The 14,734-nt window shown below is 45.1% G+C and overlaps 1 pseudogene; it reads left to right on the top strand.

Annotated features, from left to right (window-relative positions):
- The first annotated feature begins 3,869 nt into the window (after positions 1 to 3,869).
- Positions 3,870 to 5,121, top strand: LOC147650215 (uncharacterized; annotated as a pseudogene).
- The last annotated feature ends 9,613 nt before the right edge of the window (positions 5,122 to 14,734 follow it).

Here is a 14,734-nt window from a genome sequence, read left to right as displayed (position 1 = left end):
CGACAGGCTTAGAATGATAATGTGCAGTCACCATCATTGGCAACTATCATTGCAATATCTTTCCTTTTACCAGGGGGAACGGCTGCCATAAATGCAAAAAAATATAGCTCCTCTTGCCTGTTGGGGAGAAAAACAGCTTCATTAGATTTTGAAAATGTTGAGTGAGTTGCTAACTGATGTTGATAGTATTAGGCATGCTACCTTGCAAAATCACGCAGCTATGGATTTTTTGTTGTCAGCGCACAGACGCGGCTGTGAAGACTTTGAAGATTTCCGACTGGCTTGCTAGGTTAGGTTTAAAGGGTTGGTGGCAGACCTTGATCAAGGGGGCAATAATGTTACTGCTTGTATTTCTAAGTTTTATGCTGATTCTTCCTTGTTTTTTACAAGGCCTTCAACAAATGTTGCACCATTTAGTTACTCCAATTTTTAAGAAAAGAGTGGGAGCTGTAAGAGTCTGGGCTGTGTTAGAACAAATTTGACCATAAAGAGGAACACTTAAGAACAAGAGCAGGGTTATCAGACAGGGAAGGGGCAGTCGTGGTCAGCAAGAGAACACAAAGAAAGAGCTAAACAGGATGAGAAATAGAGAAATTGAACAAGTTGCGGTCCGATATACGCAAATGTAATTATCCAATAAGAATGTTTCTAAGGGTGTGTGAACAGCTGTCGCGCTATATCAGGAACGGCGAAGCCCTACGTGACTCTCTCAGCTGCATTGTCCAAGAGAGCAAAGTTAATTATTCTTAATCTTCTTTTATACACATGTTCGAGAAGGTCTGAGAGGTAAAACTCTCCTTGGCCATTAAAGCAACATACCTACCATCATTGGTTAAGTGGAACACCGCCCCTTGCCTAAACAACACCTGTAGATTGTTGTCCTTTACCAAGGGCTGTTTGGACTCTTTCTCATGCTTTCTCAGGCGTGAGTGAGAAGCCTCTGTGACTTAGTTTTACACTTAGTTTCTGTTCCCTACTTACTTTTTACAATTAAGTGACAACGAACAACACACATGCAGTCGATTGTAGAAGAAATACTTGTGTGTAGATTTGTGTACAGTATAAATGTACCCAAACTTAGAGAATAAATGAACGATCCAATCATCATATTGGTGCTGTGTCGTTCCTGTTCCCGCGTGAAGAAATGAAAGCCCTGGCAATCAATTAATTGGATAAGACCTTATTTGGGACTTACCAATTCACAATTGCAACCACATTTAGAAATGTTAAAGGGGTCAGAAAACACTACTGATACCCGTGAGTTGACCCCAGAAGCCCTTTTTGTTCCTGAATTGGTTGTCAAAGCTTTGCTTGAGAAATTTGTCTCTCGCATTGAGCTATTGGCACAAATAGTACGATTATTTGTTTTGAAATTCTTGTGCAATGGAGTGATCAGTGGGAAGATCCTTTACATATGTTAGAATGGCTATTTTTACCTTTTTGATCTATAAAAACTGCCCCTGGTCTTTTTGAATTAATTGCTGAACTTATTAAGTGTCCTAAACAATGTGTTGGATTGACTGGTCAAGATCCTGAAAGAATTGTTTTGCCTCTTCAGAACTGGTACTTTGAGTGCTGTTGTGCCAACAGTTACTGGCAAGCTGTGATAACTTACAAGCTGCTAGGCTTACATTACAAGCTGCTATGGCTGCTTTTACAGGGCAGGTGTCTTACCATTTACCAAGTCACTCTTCACTGAAATTTTTTCAGCAAGTACCAGTTGGCCAAAAGCAGTTAAGTATGGAAAGCCCTGTAGATGGACCCGGTGTTTTTACAGATGGCTCTGGAAAAACAGAAAAAACTGCAGTTGCATTGAAAATCAATGGTAATTGGCAACCTGTGGTAAAATATCAAACTGGTTCACTGCAAATTGTTGAACTGAAAGCCACGGCCACTGCATTTCAATTGTTCCCTCAAGCTGTAAATATTGTGACAGATTCTGCCTATGTAGCAAATTTGACTGGAAAATTAGATCAAGTTGTTTTATCTGAAATTGATCACCCACCTTTATTTGATGTGTTGGTGGAATTGTGGGATACAATTCAGCAACGCACTGAATCATATTTTGTGATGCATATTCACAGTCACACTTCTCTCCCGGGGTTTTTCACTGAAGGAAATGCTGATGCTCTTGATGATCATTGTTGCCAATGTTGCCTTAATGGTTCCTCACCACAGGCAACAAGGTATCTTATCCATTTGACCATCAAGGTTTTCAAGCATTACCACGACAATTTGGTCTTAGTAACAATGACGCTCGTTCAATGATTTGTTGTATGCCCTGACAGTCACGGTTCACGTGTTCCTATGTATTATGGGACCAAGCCCAGAGGGTTGCAAGCGTTGCAACTTTGGCAGACAGACACAACTCACAGTCACAACGTCACAACAGACGGTCCGAACATTCTCTCACCTGTCTCACAACCGTCTCAAGGACAGAGACTGAGATCCTGAATATCGCAAGGGACTTGGCTTAGGGGTTTGGGCCTAGCTGAGGTGGATGTTTGCTAAGTGATTGTTTGCAGGTGGTTGCACGGTACACTGCCCTCGTTCCTGCTGGTGAGCAAAGGCTTGCAAGACGTGGTTTGCTCTGGACCCTACACCTTCCCCCTGCGCAATGGAATTCATCATCAATCTCCTCTGGTTTTGGCCCTGTGCCCCTCGCTTTGTAAAAGACTAGAAAATCACACCCCAAATTTACCTTCCTTTGAGATCTCCCCAACAGACAGAAGACTCTGCGTCTTTGGACGGCCGAGTGGACTTCGACGTTGGTAACTATAATCCCCTTACTCTCTTTTTCTTATGCTTTGCTTTCTCCTCTTTTCCCTCTACCGCATGTTAGTGCTGATGAGCACTCAATAAAGTGTGTTTTGCTGTTTAAGTCCTTGGTTTAAGTCCCTGATAATCTTCTGTACACTGAGATCGAATGAAAGAACCACATCACGAATCCCACCTTGCGGATCGTGACACTCAGACTGATGAGTTTGGGAGACTAAAGCATGTACATGTCTATTTATTGATACTTTTCTCACTTTGCTATTGTAGCAACTGCACATGCAGGAGAAAAAGCTTTGGATGTTATTTGTCATTTTCAAAGAGCATTTGCAATTCTAGGAGTACCTCCAAAAATAAAAACTGATAATGGATCTTGTTATATATATCTCAGAAAACACAAGATTTTTTGGCTGCATGGGGAATTGTATATGATACAGGTATTCTTCATTCTTCTGCTGGACAAGCTATTGTTGAACATGCCTATGGCACTCTGAAGCATCAGCTTCAAAAAGAAAAAAGGGGAATGCAAGGAGAAACCCCCCAGGCACGACTGCACAAAGCAGTTTATGTGTTAAACGTTTTATCCTACAGGGAGAAAACTTCTTGCCCTCCTTTATTTCCTCATTTCTCTACTTTGATTTCAAAATCCGAGTTGCAAAAGCCTGCTCGGGTGCAGGTGAGGTGTTGCAATGCAGTTAGAAAGGATGGTATGATGCAAAGAATGTACCCCCAAAAATGTAGAACTGTAAGCTTCTTTCCCTTATCTCTTTCTCCCCAGTTCCCCTTATTGGTTGTGTGAATGTAAGGCAGCCTCTTCCCCCTGCCTTCAAGAAGGGCTGCTTATCGATAGCTCTTGCTCTTTCCCTCCTGCTCTTCTCCACGGGACCCCAAGAAATAATGCTGCACTTGCATCTCAGCTAAGGGAAAGGGCCTCGTTTTTAAGTTCTTCTTTTCTATGCTATACTATCTCCCCTGTTTCCCTGGCTGCAGCTGGGCGGACAGTGGTAACAGAGAAGCAGGGGACATAGAAATTATAGCAGAGAGGGATTTGGTAAGTGGCCAATGGAGTGGTGCTGTAGATTTAATAACCTGGGGAAAGGGTTATACTTGTGTTTGCACAGAAAACGGACCACGCTGGATTCCTGCTCATTGTGTCAAGCCTTCTTTGGAGCACACAGGAAGGAACAGGATGGATGGCTCCGCAGCCAAAACGGAACGTGTGAGTGACACTGGCTAAAGCCGTACATCAGGATACGCTGTGTTTAGCAATCGCCAATCCTGAAAAGCCATGCTCTACATGTCTTGTTGGTGCTCCTCCTAACAACTGGCCTTGTCCCTCACAAGCTTTTAATTGTAAATCAAGAAATCCTGTACATAATGTAGACTCCCGGGATAGCATTTAGGCCCTCTTGCCTCAGGTTACAGCTGAGCCACAAGAACTAGAATTGCTAGGATCATTGCAAATGGATGCTTGTGTAATGTCTAGTTACAGGGACAAAGACAAGACCACAAGGGGGTTACCTCCGAATGTAAATGCAGCCTTAGACGTATATAGAAATGCAAGCTGATGGTGTAACTCTACCTCATGCTGTACATCACGTGCCTCTCATGTGCCTTTGCAGCTGCCAAAGGGTGTGTTTTTAATCTGTGGTGATCGTGCTTGGTTTGGTATTCCAAGGAAAGTAACAGGAGGTCCCTGCAGGTTGGGGCAATTGACCTTATTGACACCCAACAGAACAATGATAGATCAAGAGGTAAGAAGAACATGATCACTTTGACACACATTTACTTCTCAGTGTCAGGATGCTGTGGCCTTTTGGGGACCTGGTTCTGTTATTTCTGCATCTGTTCTGGCACCTGGAGTGGCTGCAGCTCACACTTTAACCTCGACACATAGACTTGGTTGTTGGCTAGCCAAACAAAGCAATGACACATCTGTAGCTTTAAGTGGGTTATTAATGGATGTAGATAGCATTAGACATGCCACTTTGCAGAATGGAGCCACTATGATTTTCTGTTATTGGCACATGGTCATGGGTGTCAGGATTTTGAAGGAATGTGTTGTATGAATTTATCAGATCACAGTGAATCAATCTACAAAAGCACTGCAAACTTGAGAGTTAATTACACGTGAATGAAGGACGGATAGATGATCTTTTCAAGGGCTGGGCCATCACGGGGTGGCTTGGATCTTTGTTGAAGACTGGACTGCTAATCTCGTTAGTGATTGTAATTATTGCTTTGTGTCTCCCCTGCCTGCTTGGATTTTAGCAAAGGGCCCTGCAAAAACCCTTGACAGCTGTGTTTGTAGCTCAAATACAAAAAGGGAGAAGTGTGGCTGGACTTAGCAGCTGGTCTGCAGGCTCATCAATTGGGTTAGCAGAAGAAGAAATTGATAAAATACAAGTTTATCCATAGCAAGGAAGAAAGCAAGGCCTTTAGCATGCAAACCAATAAATTAGATACATAAGGGATATTTGCAGTTAGGGGACAGTTATGCCTTAGGAGAGCATATGTGCCTTAATAATCTGTTGTAAGCTCTTGCCAATTAATTATTGACATCAATTGCTTTGTACCAATAAAATACAATGAGCTATTGCTTTGTCCAATGAATATAATGAGCTGTTTCGATGTAACTAATGACTTCAGAGCACGTTTTGTTAAGGGCGTAAACTTGAGATAATGTAATAAAGAGGAGCCGTTGCTGTCTCTACTCAAGTGTGGGTGGGTGGGTGGGTGTGTGTTGTGTGTCTGTCTCTACAATGACCCAAGGTGACCTCCAGAAGTGCCTCCAAGCTCACCCAGCCTGAGATTCTGTGACTCTCAGAATAAAGCAGGTTGCAGTTTCCTAAGGACAAATGAAAAAGCTCCACACATGGCAGGGTTCTCCTGACCTCACCAAAGTGGATTATGGCACATGTCTCCCTTCTGCAGATTCCTCCCTGGAGTGATCATGTCCCTCAGTGTCACTCCTTGAGGCTGAGAGAAATCTTTGCCCACGATCATTGGTCTGGGTGATCAATCTCTAATTCAGAATTGGTTTTCCGGGCTTGAATAGAATTGCTTCAAAGCTCCTTCAAATACAATGCACTATACTGGAAGTTTTATATCTATCTATCTATCTATCTATCTATCTATCTATCTATCTATCTATCTATCTATGTATATATCTATATATCTATATATCTATATATCTATATCTATCTATCTTTGGAAGGTATATATAATTATATACCCTGTACTGGGTAGTAAGTAATTCTGATAAAGATCTTTTAGTTTAATCGTGATCATAACAACCTCTTTATTTGTCTATAAATACATCCTACATCCTATGGAACACTGTTGTATAAAGTTCACTTACACCTATAACTATCCTTTAAACATAAACTACTGACAAATTCTAAGGCTAATTCTACATCCAGCTGCATCCTGGCTCCTCTCTGAGAAGTTTAGGAAGCAAGGAGATCCCTTCTGCTCCCTGTGACTCGACGGGAGTGTCTCGTGCCTGCTCCCTGCACAGCTCTCCAGGTGGTGCTGTCGGTCTCGGGCCAGCTGTGACTGCAGCAGGGACACCTGAAAGAGGCACAAGGCCCGGCTCAGACAAGCCCACGCTGGCAGCAGCATCCACAGCCCCACGGTACCGGCTGTCAGGGCAGACACAGCCTCCAACTGCAGCCCTCACCAACACTCTGCCCTCGGGGAAGGGGAAAGGAACAGGCTCCCAGACTGGCCCTGAACAGAGCTCAGATGATCAACAAGTCCATTCCAAGGCTGCCAAACCCTTCCCACGTACATCCCTCAGCCCCCACAGGTCTAGCAGAGCGAGTTCCAACAGCAGTGAGGAACCCAACTCTCATTTCCAAAGGACACATTTGGGCCACTGACCCCTTGCTCCACAGGCTGTGCATCAGCAGGAGGGCTACTGCTGCTCCCCTGAGCTGCTGGAGAACTCTTCTCTTTGAGAAGTCAAGGTATTTTGCTGGTCAGACTTGGGGACACGCGACCTAAGAGAGTGTGGTGGGAACACTCTCCTAAAAATTTTGATTCCTCTCCCCTCAGGTTCCACCTGCACATTGGATGAGAGAAAGGGCCACAGAAATCCGTCAGCAAACATGGGGCAAAAGAACCTCTGGACATCAATGCAAGATCTCTGCTCTGAGATCCTGAATTGCACCAGACAACACTGGGGGCAAAAAGTTCTCGCTGGGGGCTGCACAAGAGAGGCCAGGGTGTGTCCAGGGACACAGGGCCAGGGAGGGAGACAGTGCAGTGAAGGCGCCTTTGAGAAAGCCATGGGCTGCCGCAAGAGACAGAACAAAAGGCTGTGCCCACAGCAGGGAAAGGGAGAGGCAAGGAAACAAGCAGGGCACTGCAAAGCATTGCCTGGGCAAACGTGCTGTGCTCCAGAGGAGCCTGAGGCTCCATGGAGGCACAGAAAGCCCATTTTACCTTCTCAAAAGTTCTCCTGGGCTCAGTGGTTAGTTCAGGAGTCTCTGTCTTTTCCTGAGCTGATGCAACCGGCTGATTTGGTTCCAGCATGGTCTGTGAGACACGTAACAGCTGCTCTTCTTGTGCTCCAACAGCCTGCTGGGGATTCAGAGGGGAGATGATTGCCTTATTTCAAACACCACAAGAGCTGTCCCTCAGAAATCTCCATCTTGGCAAGCATCCTCGAGGCACCAGCAGTGCAGCTGCTGCTGCTCAGATCTCTTGGTACAAAACTCTGCTGGGTTTAGTCCATCGCCCTGCTCACCTGCTCCATTCGTTCCCACACCAAATCCAAATCCCCACGTGTTGCCATGATCTTGTGTGGGCACAGGAGAAGCAGCTCCCCATGCCCAGCATTTGGCCTGCAGCTGATCTGAACAGCAAACTCCAGAGCTGTAGCAGTCATTCTGGGCATGCCAGGAAACAATCTGCCAGTCAATGGTCTCTGGCTGGGGCCAGGCAGACAGACAAGGCTGCCTGCCGCAGCTTGGGCTGCTTTGGCCAAGCAGGCCTGGACTCACAGGGATATAGAGTCCCACTTCTTTATGGGAAATATCACTGGAATCCTTCAGGGACATTGGAGTGGACTGAAGGTCAGTGTCTCTGCCTACCTGGAGATGAGACTGGCCCATGCAGTTGTCAGGAGATTTTCTCTGCAGGATTACAAAGTTTTTCTTCAGAGTCCCTTTGGCCATTTCGCTCTTCCTCAGTGCAGCGCTCAGGAGTTGTCCATTCTCTCTGTCCCTTTGATTTCTTCTCTTCCTCTCTTCTTCAAGGCAGCAGCAGTCCCATGGTCCAACTCTTCTTGCATGTCTTCCCTCTCTGCTTCCAATTCCTGGGTTATCTTCTTCCGACTCTGCGTGTCAGATGCAGCCGTTTCCATCTTCTTTTCCAGACCCCTCAGCTTCTGTTGGCACAATTCCCGTTCATGCTGCCAAAACAGGGAGAAGAAGACTCACCCATTGCCTCTCTTGGTTTGCTTCTCATACCAGATCTGGACTCCTGCTGCAGGGGCAGGCACGTGCTGCCCCCCTCTCTCTCTGCCTCTCGGGCTGCTGCAGACCTTGGCTGGGCCCCCCGTGACGCTGCCTCTTTCCCAGCTCGCTCAGCCCATCCCAGCTTCCTTTCTGCCCGTCCCCGACCTCTGGCAGCTCCACTCCTGTGTTCCTTTGGGCACGAGCTGCCAGAACTGCAGCCAGGATTTCAAGTCAATGCAAAGCAGGATTTAGGCAGTGCCATGAGGATGCGCTCTGCATCAGGAAGGAAGGAGACAGCAAACACCTTCAGCATTTCATTCCCTTGGCTTGGGGCAACAGGAGTGGTTTTCCAACACTCCTGTGTAGACTTTCCATGGCAGCATCCCCGAGAGCCCCACTGCCCTCTCTTGCAGCACCAATGGCCAGATCAGTCTGTCATTCCCTGCTGCCACTCAGGACGAGTTCTCCCATTTTCTTGTTTTTGCCAGGTTTTAGTGCACAAGCTGCCTTTTCAACCTTCCACTGTTTAAATGTAATGAAAAGATAGCCTGAAATATTTCATACTTATTGGAATTTATTCCATTTTTGTCAGCTTTGTTGAAATTTGGAGGAGGTTTTGAGGCTTTTCCCAGCCAGCCAATGACTGAGGGCAGTTTGGCAAAGGCGGGAACCCTCAGCCCCGCCCCCGTCCCGCCCAGCCAATCCCTGAGGGCACTTTTCCCGGCCCGCGGTTTGGGCGGGAGCCGCCCCCCCCATTGTCAATCACTGAGGGGCTTCGGCTGAGGCAGGAACTTCTCCCCGGCCTCCCCTCGCCGGTCACTGCCGCCCCTCCCCTGCCTCGCTCCCAGTGGCTCCTTGTGACTCTGAATTTTCCCCAGCTGCCCCAGTCTCGGCTGGTTTGTACTGGTTTCTTCTCCCCGCTCCCCAGGTAGAGGAGCTCCGCTACCCCCAGCGCCCAGAGCATACAAGTCATGTCGCTAGAGCTTCCTGACCACAAAGGAGACAGAGGAGTCCTGTAGAAGTCCTGTGATTCGAACAAAGGGAAAGAGTCCATTAGGCGTGTCTCCAATGGGATCTCTCTGAATCAGTTGGAGCAAGTGGCCTTCTTTTCTTCTCATTCTTTTTCCCTGTTGGCTGGGGTACTTGGAAGGTGCTCGAGACATCCTGATCCACCTATCCATGTCCCTCTTATTATGCGCCCTCTGTAAAACACATGACCCATGATCATTACAACTGGCTAAATCAATTGATATTTTTCAGTGAGCTTTACTAATGGACATGGGCTGCTCCTCAGCCAAGCTCATGCTAAACTGCTGAACTTTGGGAAGAAGAACAAAGACTTTATAGGATTGTGAGAGATGAGGTGATATTTTTTGCTGAAGCCAAAAGGTTATTAGGTGAAAGAATTATGAAAAACGAGGTTCACTCTCCTGTAACATTTTAAAAGGTTTAATAAAGACAATAAGAGACAGAAAATAAAGCAAAGAGTAAGGGCTGGATGCCTTGGCTCTCTGCCAAGAGCACACCTGGTGCTTTGGAAACACCCTTTATATACCATTTGTACAGTATGGACTATATGCATATTCAGACTTTTCTAGGAAATGTTTTGCATGGCCACTCTTTGGGTCCACCTTTCTAGAGCATGCGTGTTCCTTGACTTTGTGCATTTAATTTCTCTCTTATCGTCTTTGACTTTGGGCCATGGCTCGTTCTTCCACAGGCAGTAAGTGCTGAGAGCAGCCTGGGCCCCCTCATCTGTTCACTGGAGGTTATCCTGCCCGTTCTGACAGGACTTAAACCTAACGTCTAAAATTCTTCTGACCTACGCCTCAGTTCTAGTTAACAGCAGGAGAGTGAGAAAAAGACATCGCAAAAGCTATTCTAACATTATACATGCACCGTTCATCTTAATACTTGTGAAAAGCCAATAGCATAGTATGCATTTATAACAGAATGAAAGTTGCTGGTTCTGTGTGTTGCCATTTGTGGTTTGGATATGTTCTGCTTTGTTTGTTTGGTGCTGTTGTGGGCTGGGAGAGGGGAGGGGTTGAAGACCTGAAGACAAAGGAAGTAGAATGAGAGAGGAGGGCACAGAAAAGTAGGCAGCTGGGAGAGAATGTAAAGTCCAGTGTACCCAGCCGTGAGGGATTAGCATTTAAGAAAACAAAGGGAAACACCTAAGGAAGATCAGGCTGCTGGAGGCTGATGGGAGTTTTTCTCCTGGCCAATAACTGGCCATTTCTGACAGCTGACAGTAGTTTTCACCATTGAAAAGTGAGATCAACCTGTGAACACCACCTTAAGATCTAAGCCCGAGAATTTCTGGTTCTCTTTGGTTTCCGGCTTTTGAAGAAGTAACAGGGTTTCAGTTCAGCCTCCTCCTCCCCCGACCCAGGCCGGACAAGGCCGCAGCGGGGAGCAGGGCTGGCCAGAGTTCTGCGCTTCCCGGGGATGACGGAGAGTGTGAAGCGTCAGGAACCCCTTCTCGGAGGGCTCGCTGGGCCTTGTACAGCAGGCCTGCTGGGCCAGGCCGGTCCCTGGCTCGGCTGCAGTTTCTGCCACTGCTGAGTTTCACCAGAGACTGCCAAGTAAAGAGAAGAAAGCCATTGACCTGCAGCACTCTGAGACAGTGGCCACACTCTCCAGAGCAGCCATGAAAAATCTTCCATCGCAGACAGCTCCAGCCGCCGCTCCGGCAGAGATCACAAGACCGTCTACAAGGCCTGGGCAAGATTTGAACCCTTTCACTACCCAGATGAGACTTGCTGGTTAATATTTTTTTTTTTTTTCCCCAGAGAGAGGGGAAGAGAGAGTGTGATCAACAGGTAAAGAGGCAACATAAACTATCAAAGACAGTGAAAAAAGGAATTAAGCTTCAGACGGGAGAGAGAAATAAGGAGATGTTTTAATAAGCTGAAATATTCTTTTGCTAAAACTATAGAGATGGACAATAAGTGTTCTGAAAAAACTCCTTTAATTCATGAAAGAGTATTTGCGGGGGGAATAGAATATTTCAAAGTGTGGATTTAAGCAAATAGTGAAGTAGTTGTGATCTTATGTGATGCTGGAACAGAAATGGAGAAGTGAGAGTTGTTAAAAATTTGCAGCCTTTAAGAGGCAAAGAGAAAACTTCTGGTTCCAGAAATGCTTTCAGAGACAGATGAAGAGAACTTTTGCCTTTGAATAACTCATCCTTGAAATGACACCCCCTCTTGATTCATTAGCCCATAGCACACCTCAGAGTGGTGTGAAATGGGAGGAGAGAACTGATGGCAGAGTTCTCCGGGTGGCTTGCATCAGAAAAATAGAAAACCATTAGAAAACGTTTTTCTTCTGAAAAACTCCATAAATCAGCAGAAGAGAGCTTCTTTTTCTCTACAAAGACTGATGAAGAGACTATAGCAAAGTTGGGACTGTTTTAACCACCAAGGTTTTGTCTCTGTGTTGTCATGTGAACAAGACAATGGTTGTGTGGTAAAGAAAAAGGGTTCTAGAAGTTGCAGTCTGGTTTCTTATTCTTGTAGTTAGGTTAAGAAACCTTCTTTGTTCCTTGTAAGTTTTAAGCCTGTTTTGCTCTTGTTCTAACCCATATCTCACAGCAAGAAATAAGTAAGTTTTCTAGTGATTTTTTAGCTGGTGCTTTAAAACCACGACAGGCTTAGAATGATAATGTGCAGTCACCATCATTGGCAACTATCATTGCAATATCTTTCCTTTTACCAGGGGGAACGGCTGCCATAAATGCAAAAAAATATAGCTCCTCTTGCCTGTTGGGGAGAAAAACAGCTTCATTAGATTTTGAAAATGTTGAGTGAGTTGCTAACTGATGTTGATAGTATTAGGCATGCTACCTTGCAAAATCACGCAGCTATGGATTTTTTGTTGTCAGCACACAGACGCGGCTGTGAAGACTTTGAAGATTTCCGACTGGCTTGCTAGGTTAGGTTTAAAGGGTTCGTGGCAGACCTTGATCAAGGGGGCAATAATGTTACTGCTTGTATTTCTAAGTTTTATGCTGATTCTTCCTTGTTTTTTACAAGGCCTTCAACAAATGTTGCACCATTTAGTTACTCCAATTTTTAAGAAAAGAGTGGGAGCTGTAAGAGTCTGGGCTGTGTTAGAACAAATTTGACCATAAAGAGGAACACTTAAGAACAAGAGCAGGGTTATCAGACAGGGAAGGGGCAGTCGTGGTCAGCAAGAGAACACAAAGAAAGAGCTAAACAGGATGAGAAATAGAGAAATTGAACAAGTTGCGGTCCGATATACGCAAATGTAATTATCCAATAAGAATGCTTCTAAGGGTGTGTGAACAGCTGTCGCGCTATATCAGGAACGGCGAAGCCCTACGTGACTCTCTCAGCTGCATTGTCCAAGAGAGCAAAGTTAATTATTCTTAATCTTCTTTTATACACATGTTCGAGAAGGTCTGAGAGGTAAAACTCTCCTTGGCCATTAAAGCAACATACCCACCATCATTGGTTAAGTGGAACACCGCCCCTTGCCTAAACAACACCTGTAGATTGTTGTCCTTTACCAAGGGCTGTTTGGACTCTTTCTCATGCTTTCTCAGGCGTGAGTGAGAAGCCTCTGTGACTTAGTTTTACACTTAGTTTCTGTTCCCTGCTTACTTTTTACAATTAAGTGACAACGAACAACACACATGCAGTCGATTGTAGAAGAAATACTTGTGTGTAGATTTGTGTACAGTATAAATGTACCCAAACTTAGAGAATAAATGAACGATCCAATCATCATATTGGTGCTGTGTCGTTCCTGTTCCCGCGTGAAGAAATGAAAGCCCTGGCAATCAATTAATTGGATAAGACCTTACTTGGGACTTACCAATTCACAATTGCAACCACATTTAGAAATGTTAAAGGGGTCAGAAAACACTACTGATACCCGTGAGTTGACCCCAGAAGCCCTTTTTGTTCCTGAATTGGTTGTCAAAGCTTTGCTTGAGAAATTTGTCTCTCGCATTGAGCTATTGGCACAAATAGTACGATTATTTGTTTTGATTGGTAGCAATGACTTCTTTTGAAATTCTTGTGCAATGGAGTGATCAGTGGGAAGATCCTTTACATATGTTAGAATGGCTATTTTTACCTTTTTGATCTATAAAAACTGCCCCTGGTCTTTTTGAATTAATTGCTGAACTTATTAAGTGTCCTAAACAATGTGTTGGATTGACTGGTCAAGATCCTGAAAGAATTGTTTTGCCTCTTCAGAACTGGTACTTTGAGTGGTGTTGTGCCAACAGTTACTGGCAAGCTGTGATAACTTACAAGCTGCTAGGCTTACATTACAAGCTGCTATGGCTGCTTTTACAGGGCAGGTGTCTTACCATTTACCAAGTCACTCTTCACTGAAATTTTTTCAGCAAGTACCAGTTGGCCAAAAGCAGTTAAGTATGGAAAGCCCTGTAGATGGACCCGGTGTTTTTACAGATGGCTCTGGAAAAACAGAAAAAACTGCAGTTGCATTGAAAATCAATGGTAATTGGCAACCTGTGGTAAAATATCAAACTGGTTCACTGCAAATTGTTGAACTGAAAGCCACGGCCACTGCATTTCAATTGTTCCCTCAAGCTGTAAATATTGTGACAGATTCTGCCTATGTAGCAAATTTGACTGGAAAATTAGATCAAGTTGTTTTATCTGAAATTGATCACCCACCTTTATTTGATGTGTTGGTGGAATTGTGGGATACAATTCAGCAACGCACTGAATCATATTTTGTGATGCATATTCACAGTCACACTTCTCTCCCGGGGTTTTTCACTGAAGGAAATGCTGATGCTCTTGATGATCATTGTTGCCAATGTTGCCTTAATGGTTCCTCACCACAGGCAACAAGGTATCTTATCCATTTGACCATCAAGGTTTTCAAGCATTACCACGACAATTTGGTCTTAGTAACAATGACGCTCGTTCAATGATTTGTTGTATGCCCTGACAGTCACAGTTCACGTGTTCCTATGTATTATGGGACCAAGCCCAGAGGGTTGCAAGCGTTGCAACTTTGGCAGACAGACACAACTCACAGTCACAACGTCACAACAGACGGTCCGAACATTCTCTCACCTGTCTCACAACCGTCTCAAGGACAGAGACTGAGATCCTGAATATCGCAAGGGACTTGGCTTAGGGGTTTGGGCCTAGCTGAGGTGGATGTTTGCTAAGTGATTGTTTGCAGGTGGTTGCACGGTACACTGCCCTCGTTCCTGCTGGTGAGCAAAGGCTTGCAAGACGTGGTTTGCTCTGGACCCTACACCTTCCCCCTGCGCAATGGAATTCATCATCAATCTCCTCTGGTTTTGGCCCTGTGCCCCTCGCTTTGTAAAAGACTAGAAAATCACACCCCAAATTTACCTTCCTTTGAGATCTCCCCAACAGACAGAAGACTCTGCGTCTTTGGACGGCCGAGTGGACTTCGACGTTGGTAACTATAATCCCCTTACTCTCTTTTTCTTATGCTTTGCTTTCTCCTCT

The sequence above is a fragment of the Cyanistes caeruleus genome, chromosome 16 (genome assembly GCF_971803275.1).
Source record: "Cyanistes caeruleus chromosome 16, bCyaCae1.hap1.1, whole genome shotgun sequence".
Lineage (NCBI taxonomy): Eukaryota > Metazoa > Chordata > Aves > Passeriformes > Paridae > Cyanistes > Cyanistes caeruleus.
Note: the sequence above shows the minus strand (reverse complement) of the source record. Positions and strands in the feature narration are given on the sequence as shown.